Source organism: Varroa jacobsoni, unplaced genomic scaffold (genome assembly GCF_002532875.2).
Source record: "Varroa jacobsoni isolate VJ856 unplaced genomic scaffold, vjacob_1.0 scaffold_1021, whole genome shotgun sequence".
NCBI classification, from domain to species: domain Eukaryota; kingdom Metazoa; phylum Arthropoda; class Arachnida; order Mesostigmata; family Varroidae; genus Varroa; species Varroa jacobsoni.
The window spans coordinates 106,966-122,521 of NW_019213923.1; the positions used below are offsets into that span (position 1 = coordinate 106,966).

General features: G+C 44.5%; 2 long non-coding RNA genes across 2 annotated transcripts in view; one reads left to right on the top strand and one right to left on the bottom strand.

Annotated features, from left to right (window-relative positions):
• Positions 1–15,556, bottom strand: part of LOC111265887 (uncharacterized) — an 87,827-nt gene that overhangs the window by 2,244 nt on the left and 70,027 nt on the right. The window lies entirely within an intron of this gene.
• LOC147752753 (uncharacterized) lies at positions 10,285–14,983 on the top strand. Its single transcript, XR_015313236.1, has 2 exons — positions 10,285–10,530; positions 14,701–14,983. It is a non-coding gene; the product is annotated as an uncharacterized LOC147752753 (long non-coding RNA).

Below are 15,556 nucleotides of genomic sequence, written 5' to 3' on the forward strand. Positions count from 1 at the left end.
TAGGAGAAGGAAGGTTACAAAGAGCCCGAAAGGTATCTTTGCATTAAACCATAAACGAGTAAACGAAAGAATCAACAAAGCGTCAGCGGCACTTCACGAGTTAGGATGAACAATAGGCCAAGACAGTGGTACTGATTGTTGTCATCGTGTCCTAGTCGGCCGTTGTAAAATGGACAGAATCAAATGCCGCCTCAGTGACTAGCCGAGTCCTCAATTGAAACACTTTCGATGTGTTTCAGTGGCCTAGCGTTTTCGAATGACGAGTCCACAGACAGAAAGTTCCCAACGAGATTCTGGTGACAATGGAGCACCATACATCCGAAGACACTTTCACACTAACACTAAGTATGTACTGTTTCAAACAAGTAGTATCGGGTCAACGGAGATGAAGAGACCGACAATCCCAGCAATTCGTAAGTGAACCCCTATTTCCGGCTAAAGTTCCGTGACCGGAGGGCTACAGAAGCTGCAGAAGGTGAGTGTAAACGTCATTATTAAAATAGCAAAAACAGAAGGACAAGGTCTTCGGAACAACGATCAGACAAACGAAACAAGCATGGACCCTGACGGTTCCATGCTCGAACTTCAGTTAAATCTGAGGTAGGGACGAAGGAAGATCAGCGCCTACGACGGTAGAATGGATGTCCGATGTGATGACAAACATCGAGCGATTCTGACAGGAACAACAGCTAGAATTTTATCTTGATGATCGTCACTATCATTATTGACTTCGCCAATAATAACAACGATAATCAGCTTCAGTGTCAACAAACAAGCACTATCAACGAAATATGCCGGCAGATATATTCTTTGGTATCGTCGTATGGTCGTACTACAAATATGTTCAAGGATGTCCATTAATGGAGAGCGGGCGTCGACAAAACCCTAGAGGTGTTCGGTGCTGCAGGAGACGGACGAGAAATAAGTCTGTACACGAGCGGAAACAGCACAGAAAGAAGCTGCCATCACATTCGCGCACGTTGGTGATCATCTTACCTATACTGGTAAATATAGCTAACAGCTAGTTACTACATAGTACAAGTTAGCCAAGTACAAAGTACCATCGGATTTTCAATATGGCGGGGGCGTCTGAACAAACTATTAGGAATACTTTGTTTGAGTTCAGTGATCAATGAAAGTTCAGCTAACATTACATAATTAGAGAATTTAAGGCGCAGCCATTTGAAATGGTTGATGAAGTTGAGTCCACACTGTAAGAAAGCGAGGACAAGGCTGAAGAAAATGGCCTTCCGAGAGGTAGTTCTAGTCTGTAGTCTCGCCATTCTTAACGGCCCTATACTAATACTAGTTTGTCCCTATGAATTCTAGGCAATTCAACTAAAATATATAACAATATAATAAGTATAATAATAATAAATAATAAGTAAACCTACAGCCAGCTTTGGGAAGCTTGTCTTAAGGGAACACCTGTGTAATGCTTGGACAACTTGTCAGGTTACTATATTCTATACTTTTACTTTCTATATACGACGACTGATGTAGAAATTCTATGCTTAATAGCGTAAACATGTAAATGAACGACTTAATGTAGCGCAGTCTCGTTTTAGTTGTCGTCCACGCAATCTTATCAGATTGTGCGCGTAGAAATTTGAAGCGATATAACCGGTCCTGTTAAGGTGTTGCTGTTAGCTGGGTTTTTGGCAAACGCTCCATAAAGAACTCGAGCCCAAAGCTGTTACCCAGACAACCCCACATAAACATACACACACAAGGTCTCTGTGGGCGGGCTAAAAGCCTTCTAACTGGTAATAACAACACTGGCAGGTGTGTAACAGCTGCTAATAATCGGTGAGCGACAAAACGTTGATCGACTAGGACCCCGACACTCCTGGATTAGTTTACCAGTACGGTGTAACCGACCACGTAACCAATAAGCATCAAACACGCGATGCTAGCGAGAGCGCAGGACGCCGATGCTTCTGTTCTACCAATACCAATAACGCCTTTTAATAGGGCTGTACGATTTAGCAGCCAGCTAAACTGGGGTTGGATAAGTCGTTTGGTGAGCGGCGTGCCGAAGTCGACGTACACAAACAAACGAATCAAAGCGGCAACTCTCGTCGCAGCTCCTGGCGCCGATGGCGATGGCTAACTGAAGACCGTCGCTCCTTAGATGAGAGACAGAAGTCGTCACATGAAGAGCTGACACGGCAGTAACAAAAACACCGGCAGCATCAGTGAGTGAAATATCTAATCATTCTGCTGACGGCGATGATGATAACAAAAATGAAAAGGATCCCCTTGTACTTTTATTGCACAACGAGCTGCTAATGATATTCGTCAGGTAGAGCGGCACTTGGCGAGCTTCATTCATTCGGCCACAGACACAGATAAAAGAAGAAGGGAACGCTTCTGTTTGTCGCTCGTCCCGGGCGTTATCTGGGGTAATACAGCAAGGTGACATGAGGCGCTAATCGAGTGGATTTCACCGTTAGCGTCGGCCCGAGTTCAATTTTATACTAGCCAAACAGCAAAAAGCATAAGTACATACTATGAGAGTTTATACGTGCCAGCGTTCATAACACTACCCTAGGGCCCAACGATGACACATCGACTAGACGCCAATAACTTGTGCGGTTACAACGATGATTGCTTGAGTGGTACATAGGCAAGAGCGACATCCACTGACAGTAGCGGACAGCGGATCTCGTTTTTCGTGACGACACTTCATTAATAGTAGAAGCAGCAAAAGCTCCAGCATCAACATGGCGAGGACAGTATATCAGAAACCGACACAATCCACTAGTTTGCTCATGGCTTTTCCCCTCCAAACACTGTTACTATGATCATACTTGCTTCTACAGCCAGTTCGACAGACGGTTTCAAGGAGACACGAGATTTGCTCCAAACCCCCCTAACCGTACTCTTTCCACTGGCCCGTCCGTCGCTTTCTGCCCCTCTGCCTTGGGACATCGTGTCGTCAACAGCTGTCGATTGTCTACAATCATTTGCAAGCGTCTACGGGATCCATTAGTAGTCGTTAATTCGATGAGAATGTATATATATATATATATATCTGTTTGGCATACGTTACGATCAAGGTATTTTCATATGAAAACTGTCCAACATCGTAAGAAACTCGTCTGTTACACCTCTATGACTAGCAGGCGTTGATGTTCTTCTAGAACTCAGCATAAGGACGCCTAAAACAAATTATAGACATCCTGAGCAAAACGTTTTACAAGAACGTTGTTTTTAGTCGCAGCACATTTTCCAGATACGAATGAATACATCAGGATCTATTTTGAATTTACAGTAGATCAAGCCCTTTTTTACAAACTTGGCTGTAATTTTTTGGATTTGCATCGATGGGCCCTCTAGGACATTCGGCTGGCTGATATCATATACCAGGCGGGTACTATTGGCCATTCACCAGTGTACGCATCCGAGGGTACCCTAACTATTAAATATAATGTCACTGTTTTATTCCATCTGCTTAATTAACATTTGTTGTATAGAAGCACTGAAATAATCGCACAACAGCTTCATATCGACAGCTCAACAAATTGAACCATTTGTGGGCGCCAATGCACCTCTCTGCTTGCCGATTAGATACTGATCCATCTACAGATCTATCTTCAGCATTGCTGGACAATATCTCGAATATTGCTTTAGACTGCATTAAAAAAAGCATCGTGCGCCATATTTGAAAGAATGAATAAAGTAGTTCCGTCTGTAAATACGTAGATAGAATGTCGCTCACTTCGACAGTTCGTTCAGTTCCTCATGATCCTGTCGGGGTTTCTTCTAGAATCTAGAATAGACTATTCTTTAGAGCATTTGAGGTACCTAGATGCAGCGGAAATGCCAGATCTTCAAAGGTTTTCAGCCGAAAACCCTAATCACGCAAATCGTAGCTAAAACAAGGCACACAACCGGCTACATAATTGTATAGTTCATTTCTACTATAACTAATATTTCTATGACGATAATGATCGTGACTGTTATAACAGCATATATGTGCTTTATTGCTTCTTTTCTATATATATATATATATATATACACACATACTTCTCAAGATCTAAGATGTTATCAACAATATCAAAATCAGTTTTGTTTAAACGTAAATGTTGCACTTACGTGCGACCAGTTGCCGCTGAGCCTGGTTGCGCAGGACATAAGGCAATACAAATATTTCATGTTAAATTTACACGCTACCCACGAACTATTCCGTGATTATCGTCGTTTTTTTCCTATCCAATTCATTTGGTTTCACTCAGCTGTGAAGAGCGGTTCATCGCGGTGTTCAGCTCGGAGTGAGCGCGTCACCTCCGTATTGCCTGGTTCCTCCTCAGGAGTACAGATCGCCGTTCAATGTTTCCGTTAGCTAGATCTTATTGTAGATAGGTGAGCTTGATGACAACGAAGTCATCACCTGTCGTAGGTTTTATTCCTAGGACCAAGAACGCATGAGATAAAGGGAAAGAGGAAAGCGACTCATAGAACTTTAGGTAAGCGAGGCCAGTTCTACGCTATAGTACTAGTCTGGCTTACAGACTTTGCCGCAGCTCTTCTCTGCAATATATATAAATATGTTACTGTAATGATCTTGTGGTTATAGTCCGTCGCATCACGGTAAACGGTCTACTGAGGTTGCTGCTGCTGCTGCTGCCACACTTCATAATGAACAAGCCAACATCAACAACAACAATAATAAGGCAGCAGCGCGAGCTCCACCATCACAAACGCTACCACCACCATCATCATCATCATCGCCATCATAATCATCATGACGAATGGGCGGTCGAACCCAGACGACAACGGAGTGCATCGAGGCAATTATGTCCGTCGCTGCTGTTGGGCGATGACGCGACCAGATCAGAACCAGCCTGCCAGCAAACGTCTGCGTAGCAATAACAGTGACAGCGGCGGCGGCGGCGGCGACGGCGATGGTAGCGGTAGCGACAACAGCAGTAAAACCGCTAACAACAGTGGTCGTATTGCCAGCACAATTGGAATCAAACGGTCCTGCCGTTCTAGCGGAATTCTATGGACCACAATGGACTACGGGAAGCGTTAACACGGCAATGGCATAGCCTGCGGTACCTAGACCACACCTACGGATCGCTGAAGTGACGTTCGGTTTCCAAATGGTGGCAACAGCAAATGTGCGGCCAACAATAAATTATAACAATCATATCAGATCCAGGTAGACTGCTATTTTGCCGTCCGAATCAGGACATCTGCTAGGAGTAAGTGTTCCATTTCTTTATATTTAAACACAATTGATCAAGCAAACCGACCTTATGAACAGTACGACAGACTACGAACCTAGAACCCCGATCGCTTTGCTAGGGAGAGGCCGAGCTATTACACCTTGTTTTACACATAACCAAAAGTACACGTAAAAAAAGGCTACGTAATGTGGAAGATTGCGCGGTTATTACGTACGACGGAATTCAAGCTCGGTTTCGAAGTCGTTCTGGCATCGGGACGGACAGAAGTGGCAGAAGTTGCAATGGGACCAGTGGATGTGATGTAACACGCAAAGGTAAACAATTGCTTTTTTGCTGTAGGTCTGCTTGTTTCGTGACTGGCTCTAATCTGCCCGACTTCTGCCCAGTTCTCTTACGACAAGCGCTTATTTTTAAACAGGTTTCCTTCGACAGAATTTCAGAACCTTTGCATTCAATCACAAGTTGGGTATGTGGCACGTTGAAAGCTCTATAAAAATTATTTACATATTGATATACGTTGAAGAAAAAGATAGATGAAATAAAACAACACTATTAGTTTCTAATTATATTTTGTTTGTTTATTGCTGAGAAACGCTTAGTCGTATTATTACCAAACATCACTGACTATAATCTAGCGTAGGTGCGTAATTTACAAAAAAACAATACTTATAAACATACGCTCAGACAGAGGCCTTTCATTAGAAATGTATTCACATTTAATATCGTTCCAGCAGTTAGAAGTCAACGTAATTTATATAGCCTGCAACAAATATCAACCCTTTTAACGAAATGATGATCTAAACGAGCCAACATTACGTACCGTAAAACCGCTGTAATTTTCTGCTTTTTGGGCACACAGCTAAACCCAGCTCAGTACATGGTTGTTTGCCTTCATTCTGGGCAAACTTAAAGTCATTATTAGTCTATATAGCGATTTAGTATTAAGTAGAGCTTTCACGGTGCCTAAATAGGAGTGAGGACATGCCCTTTAATTTTCTGCGCTTCAACTAAAAAAGGTCATTGTTTTTCTCTTGTGTCGTCTGTCGGCACCCCAACATGGGCAGCTTGACGGGGCAGTGATAATCCAACTTTGTCTACTCTGAGGGGATTACAACTTTGACCCCTATTTGTACCTCCTCCTGGCTGGCAAAACTTCACAACCATCTTGTCACAAGTCAAAAGCGCATAGACGAAACGCATCCACGTACGCCTATGTTTAAGTGTCCTCCCTGCAATTACAAATCTAATAGCTTGTTTTCTGCTGCTTCTGTGACAGTTACACTTTTCAGGTTACCGTGTGGGTCGTTCGTAACGGTCTCTGCAGTGGCAACAGGATGTCCTTTGCTTCCATCAGGAATGAAGTACTATACGCTAATCTTGAAGCACAGCTAACAACACCACCAATAGCAACATAGATGGCAAAAACAGGAAAAATTCGATGCCACCCGACGCTGAAGTAGGAGGAGACACGTAATCATTGGGACCTCCCAAACTTCATGATAAGCTATTTTTTCTTTTTATTTTTCTACGTGTCTTTTACCTGAACGTAGGCCTCTCCAATGGGTTGCCCGACACTGCCAACAATCAGCCTCATACGCTAAGAGCAATAGCAAAGGCAACAGCAGCCGCAACAACATGAGTCACAGAATCCATTCGCAACTATACACACTCGGTCTAATGCTTGCAGCCGCTTCGAGGCCGAAATTAATAATCAAAGAGCCAGTCGCCTGCACTAACATGAGCTGTCCTGTTCAAAACTAATGGAGTTCAACATTCACGTTGCCTTCTCACACAGGCCGTCCGACCGGACCTTTGATAATTCTGAAAGACTATTGCTGCAGTCGTTGCTAACTGATATGAGTCGGCGTTCGAGCAGGCCGTCTAAGAGCGGTGCCTGAGTTCATGGCGGCAGTGGCAGCCTCTGCCCGGTCGTAACGTGTCATTTGGGTCATGATTGGCTGTACAGCGTTGGTCCATAATAATAACGAGAAAAAAGTCACCACTTGCGGCCGCTGCCACGCTCAAGAATACGATCAGAAAAATCAAACTAAGAAAGAAGTCAAAGGAACTAGCTAAACAACTGTCTCCGTGGATGAGGCGGAGTGTACGCCAGGAAGAAATGAACAAAAAAACGATAGAGATAACGAGTGACCGAGAAGCCGGAGATGCAGAATGTCCGCCGGAGTACTCGTTGTTTGGGAAGCGAAAGACGAAAGCACAGACTGACTGGACCAGCCGACGAACAGACGAAACAGCAACGAAAAGAAAACGATGAGGATGAGTTTGGATGACAGATAGCTCAAGCGGCAGAAGCACAGGCGGGAGCGGTAGTCATCAGCGTCATTCGATTCGATGTATATAAATATATGAAGGGTGGAGGAGTGCAACTGTTGTACGAACGGGGAATAGATGGATACTTAGCGATCAGGTATTCTGGCTGATCAATTCAGGTGGGTCCGGCGCAACTCGATTCGAAACACAACGACACAAGAGAAAGCATGCGTACACAAACGCAGCAGCTACGCACAAATGGACACGCACTCACACACAGACACACTCAAAGCACTAAAGAAATAGGGGGATGGCTGTTTGATTTTTGGCTGGACTTTAATTTGGGGGTTTCTGCATAGTCTGCCGCGTCGGCAGTGATGCCGATGAGGACGAATTTTGTGGCGGATGTGGCCGGCAGAAAGTTGACGGCGGTTTGGCCTGAACGGGCGAACGAACGCCGTGCGATTTATGCCGCCGCCAAGGACAAGCGACACGACAAAGAGAAAAAAGGCGAACTGACGAACATCGGTGGCAGTGGCGACGACGACGACGGATCTCAAGAAAGCTGATGCGATAATGAGACAGAAAGTCTATCAGTTTTTTTTGCATTTAGATGAAACTCCAAACGTCGGGAAACGTAAAGGCAACACGATCACTGCTGTTCTCACGATTAGTTGCCAATGAGGGGCGACAAGAGGAGCGCCATCAAGTAAAGCAGCGACATATTACTACTAGCCGTAGGACGGAGAGAAGATCGAACTTCATTCGGTGATGGGTAGATTCGACGAATAAAAAAAAACGCTCAAGAACGAAAAAAAGAAAACAAAAAACAGACGCGCAACGACAAACATGTGTAACACACCCGATCCTCTATGGGATCTATTAGAATTAGTAGGATACAGCTAATATACGTCTGGCGTTTAGGAACTGATAATACGGAAACAATCCGTCAAGTTCAGAGTGAGTGCGTGCGTGCGTGGTAGAAAAAATAAACGATTACGGATCTTAGCATGAATGGTCAAATACCAAACCCAAATCAACGAGAAAAAAGGCTGCGCATTTATCAAACAAAAAAATTACCAGACAATACCGTTTACAAATAGAGTAAAGTTCTTCGCGTGTACAGAAAAAACAAAATTTAATTTAAGCATCTTCCGGCCAGCTATAAAAGACCGATGCAACGTGGTTCGTTCTCAATTCTCTCGGATACGGTTTTGGCGGGTGATTTTGCTTAGCAGGCGTTTGCTACCTGCAAGTCTAGATACACGAAATTTGACAGGACGAAGTTCCGGGAGTGAAATAGTGCAACGGTCAAATTTTTACCAGACCGATATCGGAGACAAGTGTGATGATAACTCCGAACAAGTTCCGCACCGCTTCGTCATGAGGTGAAGGTGGAGCCCTGCTCGCGTAGACAGGACGTCGAAGCTGCCGTGTGTTCCAACCGATACCCCACACCTCCGAGCAGCGATGTCCTGCGGCTGCGTGTGGTTAGTAGTCACAATTGCCGACGAGTGCAAGAGATCTCTCATGCACTATAATCACTCTATTGTGGGTAACGCGAGAAATTTCGGCTTCAAGCACACGTTTACGATTTCGTTATTGGTTCCGTCGTGTCCTACGCAGCGCCCCCCGGTTCCGGTTGCCCCCTGCTGTCAGCCGCTCTGACTGGCTGGTGCTGCTTTTGCTCCTGTTCTTGCCTAATTCACTTTGTTCCTTACTTGCTCTTCAGTTCTTGAAGATGTTCCTATGCCTCTCCAGCGGTAGAGGCCTCTACCGCACCTCGACAGTTCGCTCTCACTGTAGAATGCTCTCTGCTGTCAGTGTAGCAACATTTGGCGGTTCCGTTTTTATTTGTTCGTCATTGGCGTTGTTATATCAGAGAACGATGCGTCCAGTGTCCAAGAACACGAAATTTTTACGCGATACTGTAAGTATTTACCTAAAGCTTCTTAGAGCAATAATTGTGTTAGTTAAGATGGTTTTTATGAATATTAAGTTTTTTTAAACCGATTGATTGTCTTCATCGCTAATGTTTTTCCATACACGGCCAATGGTAGACAGCAGTGTACACTCTTATTTGCGTGCATGGCGTAAGGGAAGTTCTACTGTTGCCTTTACCAGCAGTTGGCGTGATAGTTGCTCTGATAGTTACGTCACTAGCTTGGCCATTCTTTAAAAAGCTTTCAGTTCAATAAGCAAATTTCATACAAATTGGCTGGTTTATTACAGTGTTGTATGAATCTAGTTACAATTATCCTGTGTTTTACGTGAACTCGGATTATGTCGCTGAACTTTCAGTTTCGGAAGTCTCTCTCTCTCTCTCTCTCTCTCTCTCTCTCTCTCTCTGATAAACGGTTTCCACCCATTCCAACGTTCTAGTTGCTAAGTGCCCAGATAGAAATTTGACCCATTCGCTGGGTGAGCTATCAGGAAAACTATTCCATGTTCGAAATAGCTGAATTACAGCATTGAATTCCCAATGGTTCATGTGGTACTCACGTACTTGTTGCTTTGTCAACCAAATACACACAACCTTTGCGTAAGGTACTCTATATTAACTAAGATAAACAGTCACGGTCCAAGATAAGCATGAAATGACGGATAGTGGACAGACATTTAAAGGTGTTGTAACAGGTGGGACGTGTTGCCCCGTGTTTGAAGCTTCGCACTGTTAAATATTGATCCATCGACTTGCCCTAACTACCTACCAAAGACCGGTTTAATCGCGTGACAAACTGTAGGCAACCCCATTTTAAATGAATAGGAGAATCGCTATCTATAATATTTTGACAAATTTCAAACCATTGTTTCCAGCTAAGCATGAAACAGGGGCTCATGCGGCCGATCCCATCGGCCAGTACCAATGAAGATTGTTAATCGATTGACGTAGTAATGCCCCGTGCAGTGGCGTCATGAGAGTGCCTGCGTGACCTGGCTTAGCCTCGTGAAACAGCGAACGACGAAGCTAGCCAGCCGATAGACTCTACGTTCTTGGCATGAAGACGCTTGTTAGCTAATGCTCTACGAATCTGGAAGCTGCCGGCTTATCGCATGCCAGGTAGATATGGTCGCGTATGTACCAAAATTGACACTCACTTTTGTCTAGTTTCGGTACTTTGCGATGGTTGAGACCGATCGCTGCAGCCTTCTAGTTTTGCTTTTGAAAAAGAAACCATTTATACTTACGTTCCCACGAAGTGAATCATTAATAATATTAGAGAATCGAACTAAGGAGTGTGTATTTAGTTTACGCCCGTAGATTATTAATCACCGTTTGTATAATAGTTTAAATATGAAGTTTGCGATACTTCAGGCACTTGATTAGATGAAGCTCCTCTTGATACCAATTCGCCGTCCGCATTGGAGAAGTGCTCACAGAATCGAGTAGTTTATTAATTGATAGCACAACGCATGAAAAAGTAATCCTCTGAATTTATTTCTATTAAACACAATTCATGGTCTGCTCTGCACGACATTTTTCGACTGTCTGGTAAGCCATAGCTATGCTTTTGACAATAGCACACTTCGTATATCGTAGTTTCTGTACGGGACTCCGACACTTGCTCTAGTCGTAGCGGCCCAGGATATTTGGCTGCCTGTTCACAGCCTCCATCCACGGCCGACGCTACGGGATAATGACTCAATCGGTTTTCGTGGGCGACGCTTCGCTGATGAGGCTAGGCGGCCGCTCATAAAGCTAAGATGAAAAATTTCGCCCCCATCGTCTGTTAATGCTAAAACACGTCCATCGCGAGAATTTACTCTCGCCGTAGCGCGACACGCAGCAGTGCAGGGTAGCACGGGGCCAAAATCAACCGCTCGCATGTCAGTGCCCATCTAAACCTGAATAGGCGTATAGATTGAACGCGAGTAGCGGATAGACTACTTACACATGGATCTTTGTCAGAATCGAGTATATTTATATCTCTATCCACTTGTCTATTGGTCAGGTCGTCCAGGCTGTGCGCTATCTCAAACCACTTTGCCAAGAACCGAAACAGTTAAGTGTTCGTTGATAAATGGTCCAATTCTGTAAGCGACGAAGAAAAAAAGCAATCGAATAGGCTTATTAATGATAATTTGCAACAGTAAGAGCGGCTGCAGTACTCACAGTAACGGCAGCGTAAGCGGCACGTACGCCATACTGACGGGAACCGGGTCGCAATACCGAAACATTGAGACACGATCCAGTAAACGAATTACCGCAGTAACAACGGCGGTACGGTGGCAACGCTTACGGCTATCTATCTGTCTCCCACTACTCCCACCTCCAGCAGATGTTAATAGATAAATATAATAGATGGATCAGTAGATCAATTGTAGCATCTGTCATTCTCAAACGATCATAGCACATCAATCTACTGACTGCTACTATGACTATACTACATGGGACATTTTGGAGATCCCCTACTGCTTAATCCTAAAGCAAAGCGCTGCTGTATATTTGAATGTTGTTCAAACGAAGCTCTAGTTCCGCTACTGGACAGTACTAAAACTTTCTACATATACTTTGCGTAAACTGAATAGTTTTCTGCTGGGCCATAATTTAGAGCCGTGGGATTGAAGAAGAGAGCTCTAAACTATTATTGTTTTAGCAGAAATCTTCCCTGAATACCTCTCGAGCGCAATTAATATAGTATTGATTATTTTTAAAATCCTGTGATAAACTGGAACATCCTATTCACAGTGCTTGGCGACTGGTCCGTTGTCTATAACTTGCTTAGCATGCTCGAGGACATAGCTTTGTCATGGAACTCGTACGTAAAGGCTAGGTATAGTAACTAACGAAATCAATCTTTAGTCGAAACGACTAACGGTCACTAACAGATGCCCCCTACACATTTGGTTCGCGACAGAGGTTATTAAAAACAAAAAAGAAAAGCTTATTATTAGCTTCGTCTTTTTCTCGAGGGTACACACCTTTCAATTAGTCGACTACCTCATTTCGGCGTAATTGTTATCGGCGTACTTCAGAAGCAGACGAGGACACAGCTTTTGTTACCGCGGAAGCGGCCATCAATGCCAGTCATTAAGTTCGTATAGCTACTGTGTTTAGCTGATACTATGTCAGCCGTCTCGACCCACAGAAATGAGTTCGACATCTATGGTGGATGTTGGCTAAACGGGAACTTTACTAGCGTACTGCCGGGCTGACTAGACATCGAATGCACTGCTATTGGTGTCGCAGTGGTTCCACAGAGGTCCAGCTTGCGGTAAGATATCCACAGACAGTTAGACGGGCACTCATGTCACTGCCGCTGGTGCCCTAGTGGTGATGACGATCACATTAAATGTAGCTAATTGTTGGCCCTGGAATTGTATACGTGTACCGATCCGACCGCAGTTAGCCCTTGCGAATGACGATAGCTTGATAGTCCTGGTCGTGGCCGTGGTACTCGTCGTCATTTGTGACCGCAGGACGACCTACAGGCCCATCAAGCGAGACCACCGGCAGTGTGGCAGGCGCAGAAGGCGCTCCTCAGGAAAGCAGTCTCTCAAAATAAACGTATACAGAGCATACAGACCTCGCTGCTAGCACGTCTGGCGATACGTTGCTACTAATAGTACCCGATTCAGCCACGAGGTTTCTGATAAATTTATATGGCCACCACTACTCTGTACAGCTGCAGTCCGCCCATAGTAGTTCATCATTCACTTTCTCTTCTCTCGCTACTGGCTGAGTTAAAAATATCATATGGTAACACAATACATAAAGTATGACAAGAAAGTTACTACTTTCCGTAAGATAATTTATGTTGCCACCCTATCAATCTTTATCGGAGTGCTGTGGATTACTTCCAGCATATTAGGTCTCAATCAGTTACACGCCGCTAATGACGACGACACTGCATCTAGAACGCCTTAGTAAACCATAGGAACCTGTGGCAAACTGTTACAATATACGTAATACCTATACAGGCGGCTATGTCTAAGTTCGTATGACGTCGAAATGCTGTTTCAATGCTTGGATACTGTTAAAATAAAAGTGTCATACCCTTTTTTTGTTTACTCTTAACGTCATTACTTTTTCCATCGGCGGGCTTGACGGCCATTCTGTGGTGATTCTGCTGCTAAGTGTTTCCGAACGGAATTTTGCTAAACTCCCTTTATATTTTTATCTAGTTCGCTGCTGTATCGGCGTTACGATCGGAATGCAGCGCAAGGAACCTGGGGCTGGGGCAACATGGGACGCCTGTAGACGGTCACTTCTCACTTGAGAAGTTCGACATTTCTAAATGATCAGATTTTAGCCTTTGCCTTGCCCTCACTGTATCTGCGATGCGCAATTGCCAATGAAAGCTGTCAGTTCGTTTGTTTTTCCGGTTGCCGTCTGCCCGGCAGTGGTAAATTGATTGAAATGACTTGGTCGTGAGCGAGCAGTGCACAGGCTACTTCTGCTATCGCAGACGATAGCAGAAGTAGCCTGCCGTTTCTAATAGTTAAACTCTTTACGTGTGTATTCACCTATGTCGTTATAGTCTTCTAGCAAGCTGATAGCATAGCTTGTATCCCGCACACTCACGTAGATACATACGAACGTGCATAATAGCTGCTAAGAGAAAAATAATCGAAACGAAGACCGGTTGGGTACCGGGACAACCAACGGGAAAATAATGGAAGATGAAAAGAGACATGAATTCGCTTTTTGGTTTGTAGCGTGTATAGGATCGGGGGATAACACTGCGTGCACCATCGTGGATCATAGCTCTTTAACTAGCAACCTCATTCTTAGTGGAAGAACTGTTGTGAAGAACCCAGACATAATTGCAGGTATTGCTCTTGCGATAGAAGCTTTGTCAACTCAGAGACAATACCTGGGTGAAGCCGGGCCTAGGGGATCACTGATTCAAGCCAGCCATTCGCATATAAATATCTCGTAATAACGAAGCAAAAGCAAAGAGAATTATTGCTAACATGTGAGTTGATCATGATATGTACTTCAGTGTATACTTAGAGCTTCTTGGGACAGAGAACCTGGGGGGTGCATCTGGAGTACACATCGTATACCCACCTTCAGCCTGGTAGCTTCAATTAATAGCCGAGATGACTTTTGGCTGCGTGGTTAGCAATCGTTTGGCTATCTGAACATTTACATGTTAATGTTAGCGTCTCACGAAGTTATTCGGAAGAACACAAAGGTCAAACAAAAACCATTGGGAATACGGTTTCCTTCAAATTTTCCAGCATTTTCCTCCTACGTTTCATTTCCTGACTCGTTTCTTTTCAGATATTTGTCTTTCGATACCTCCATCATTCTATAACGTCTCTCACTAGACCGTATCAGCGCGGTTTCCGTATCACCGGCTCGCCGTCAGATCGCGGTTGTCCTCTTGCGTCATTTCGTTCTTCGGAGTAATGGCTGCCGTACGTTCCTCCGTCGGCCGTGGACGTGCGCATCTAGTCCAGCGTCAACCAAACATTCGTTCTGCTGCTTTAACTGGGTGAAAATGCTGCATGTAATAATGATAATTACGATAATAATTAAAGGGCGATTAAGTTCCTTTTTCTCATTCTGTGTTGCCTGCTTTTTCATTGTACGTCTCTGCTCGGCTTGTATGTCAGGCTGTCTTGGTGCCTGGGCGCAGTGTTGCCGGTTTGTAGCTACTGATGCCGCCGTTGGCGCCGACGCTCGATTTGCGGTCTCCGCCGTCCGATCAAATAGGCAGCGAACAGCAAACGAGTAAGCACGTGAGAAAGAAACAAAAATAGTCGAAAGAGAGAGAGAGAGAGAGAGAGAGAGAGAGAGAGAGAGAGAGAGAGAAGCTATCACGTCTCAGAGCGCGCGCGTCATCAGCTACATCGCAGCCTTACTGTCATACAGGACCCGCTATCAAGCAGCCGCGTATGAGTATTCGTGTCTATGACCGAGCGTCAACCGACGAAAACCGTCTGTCTATGAACGAGAAGAAAAACGCTAGGTGCGGTATGGCAAGGTGAGTCTCAGGCTTCGGACAATTCTGGCCGTCCTTGTTGGACATCGGGAAGAGAAAACTTTACCACCAGCCATAGACCTGAAGTAAACCCACAAAACGACGCGCAAACTGTTACAGTAGTGTACCTCGATATCTCATTATTGCTATTAC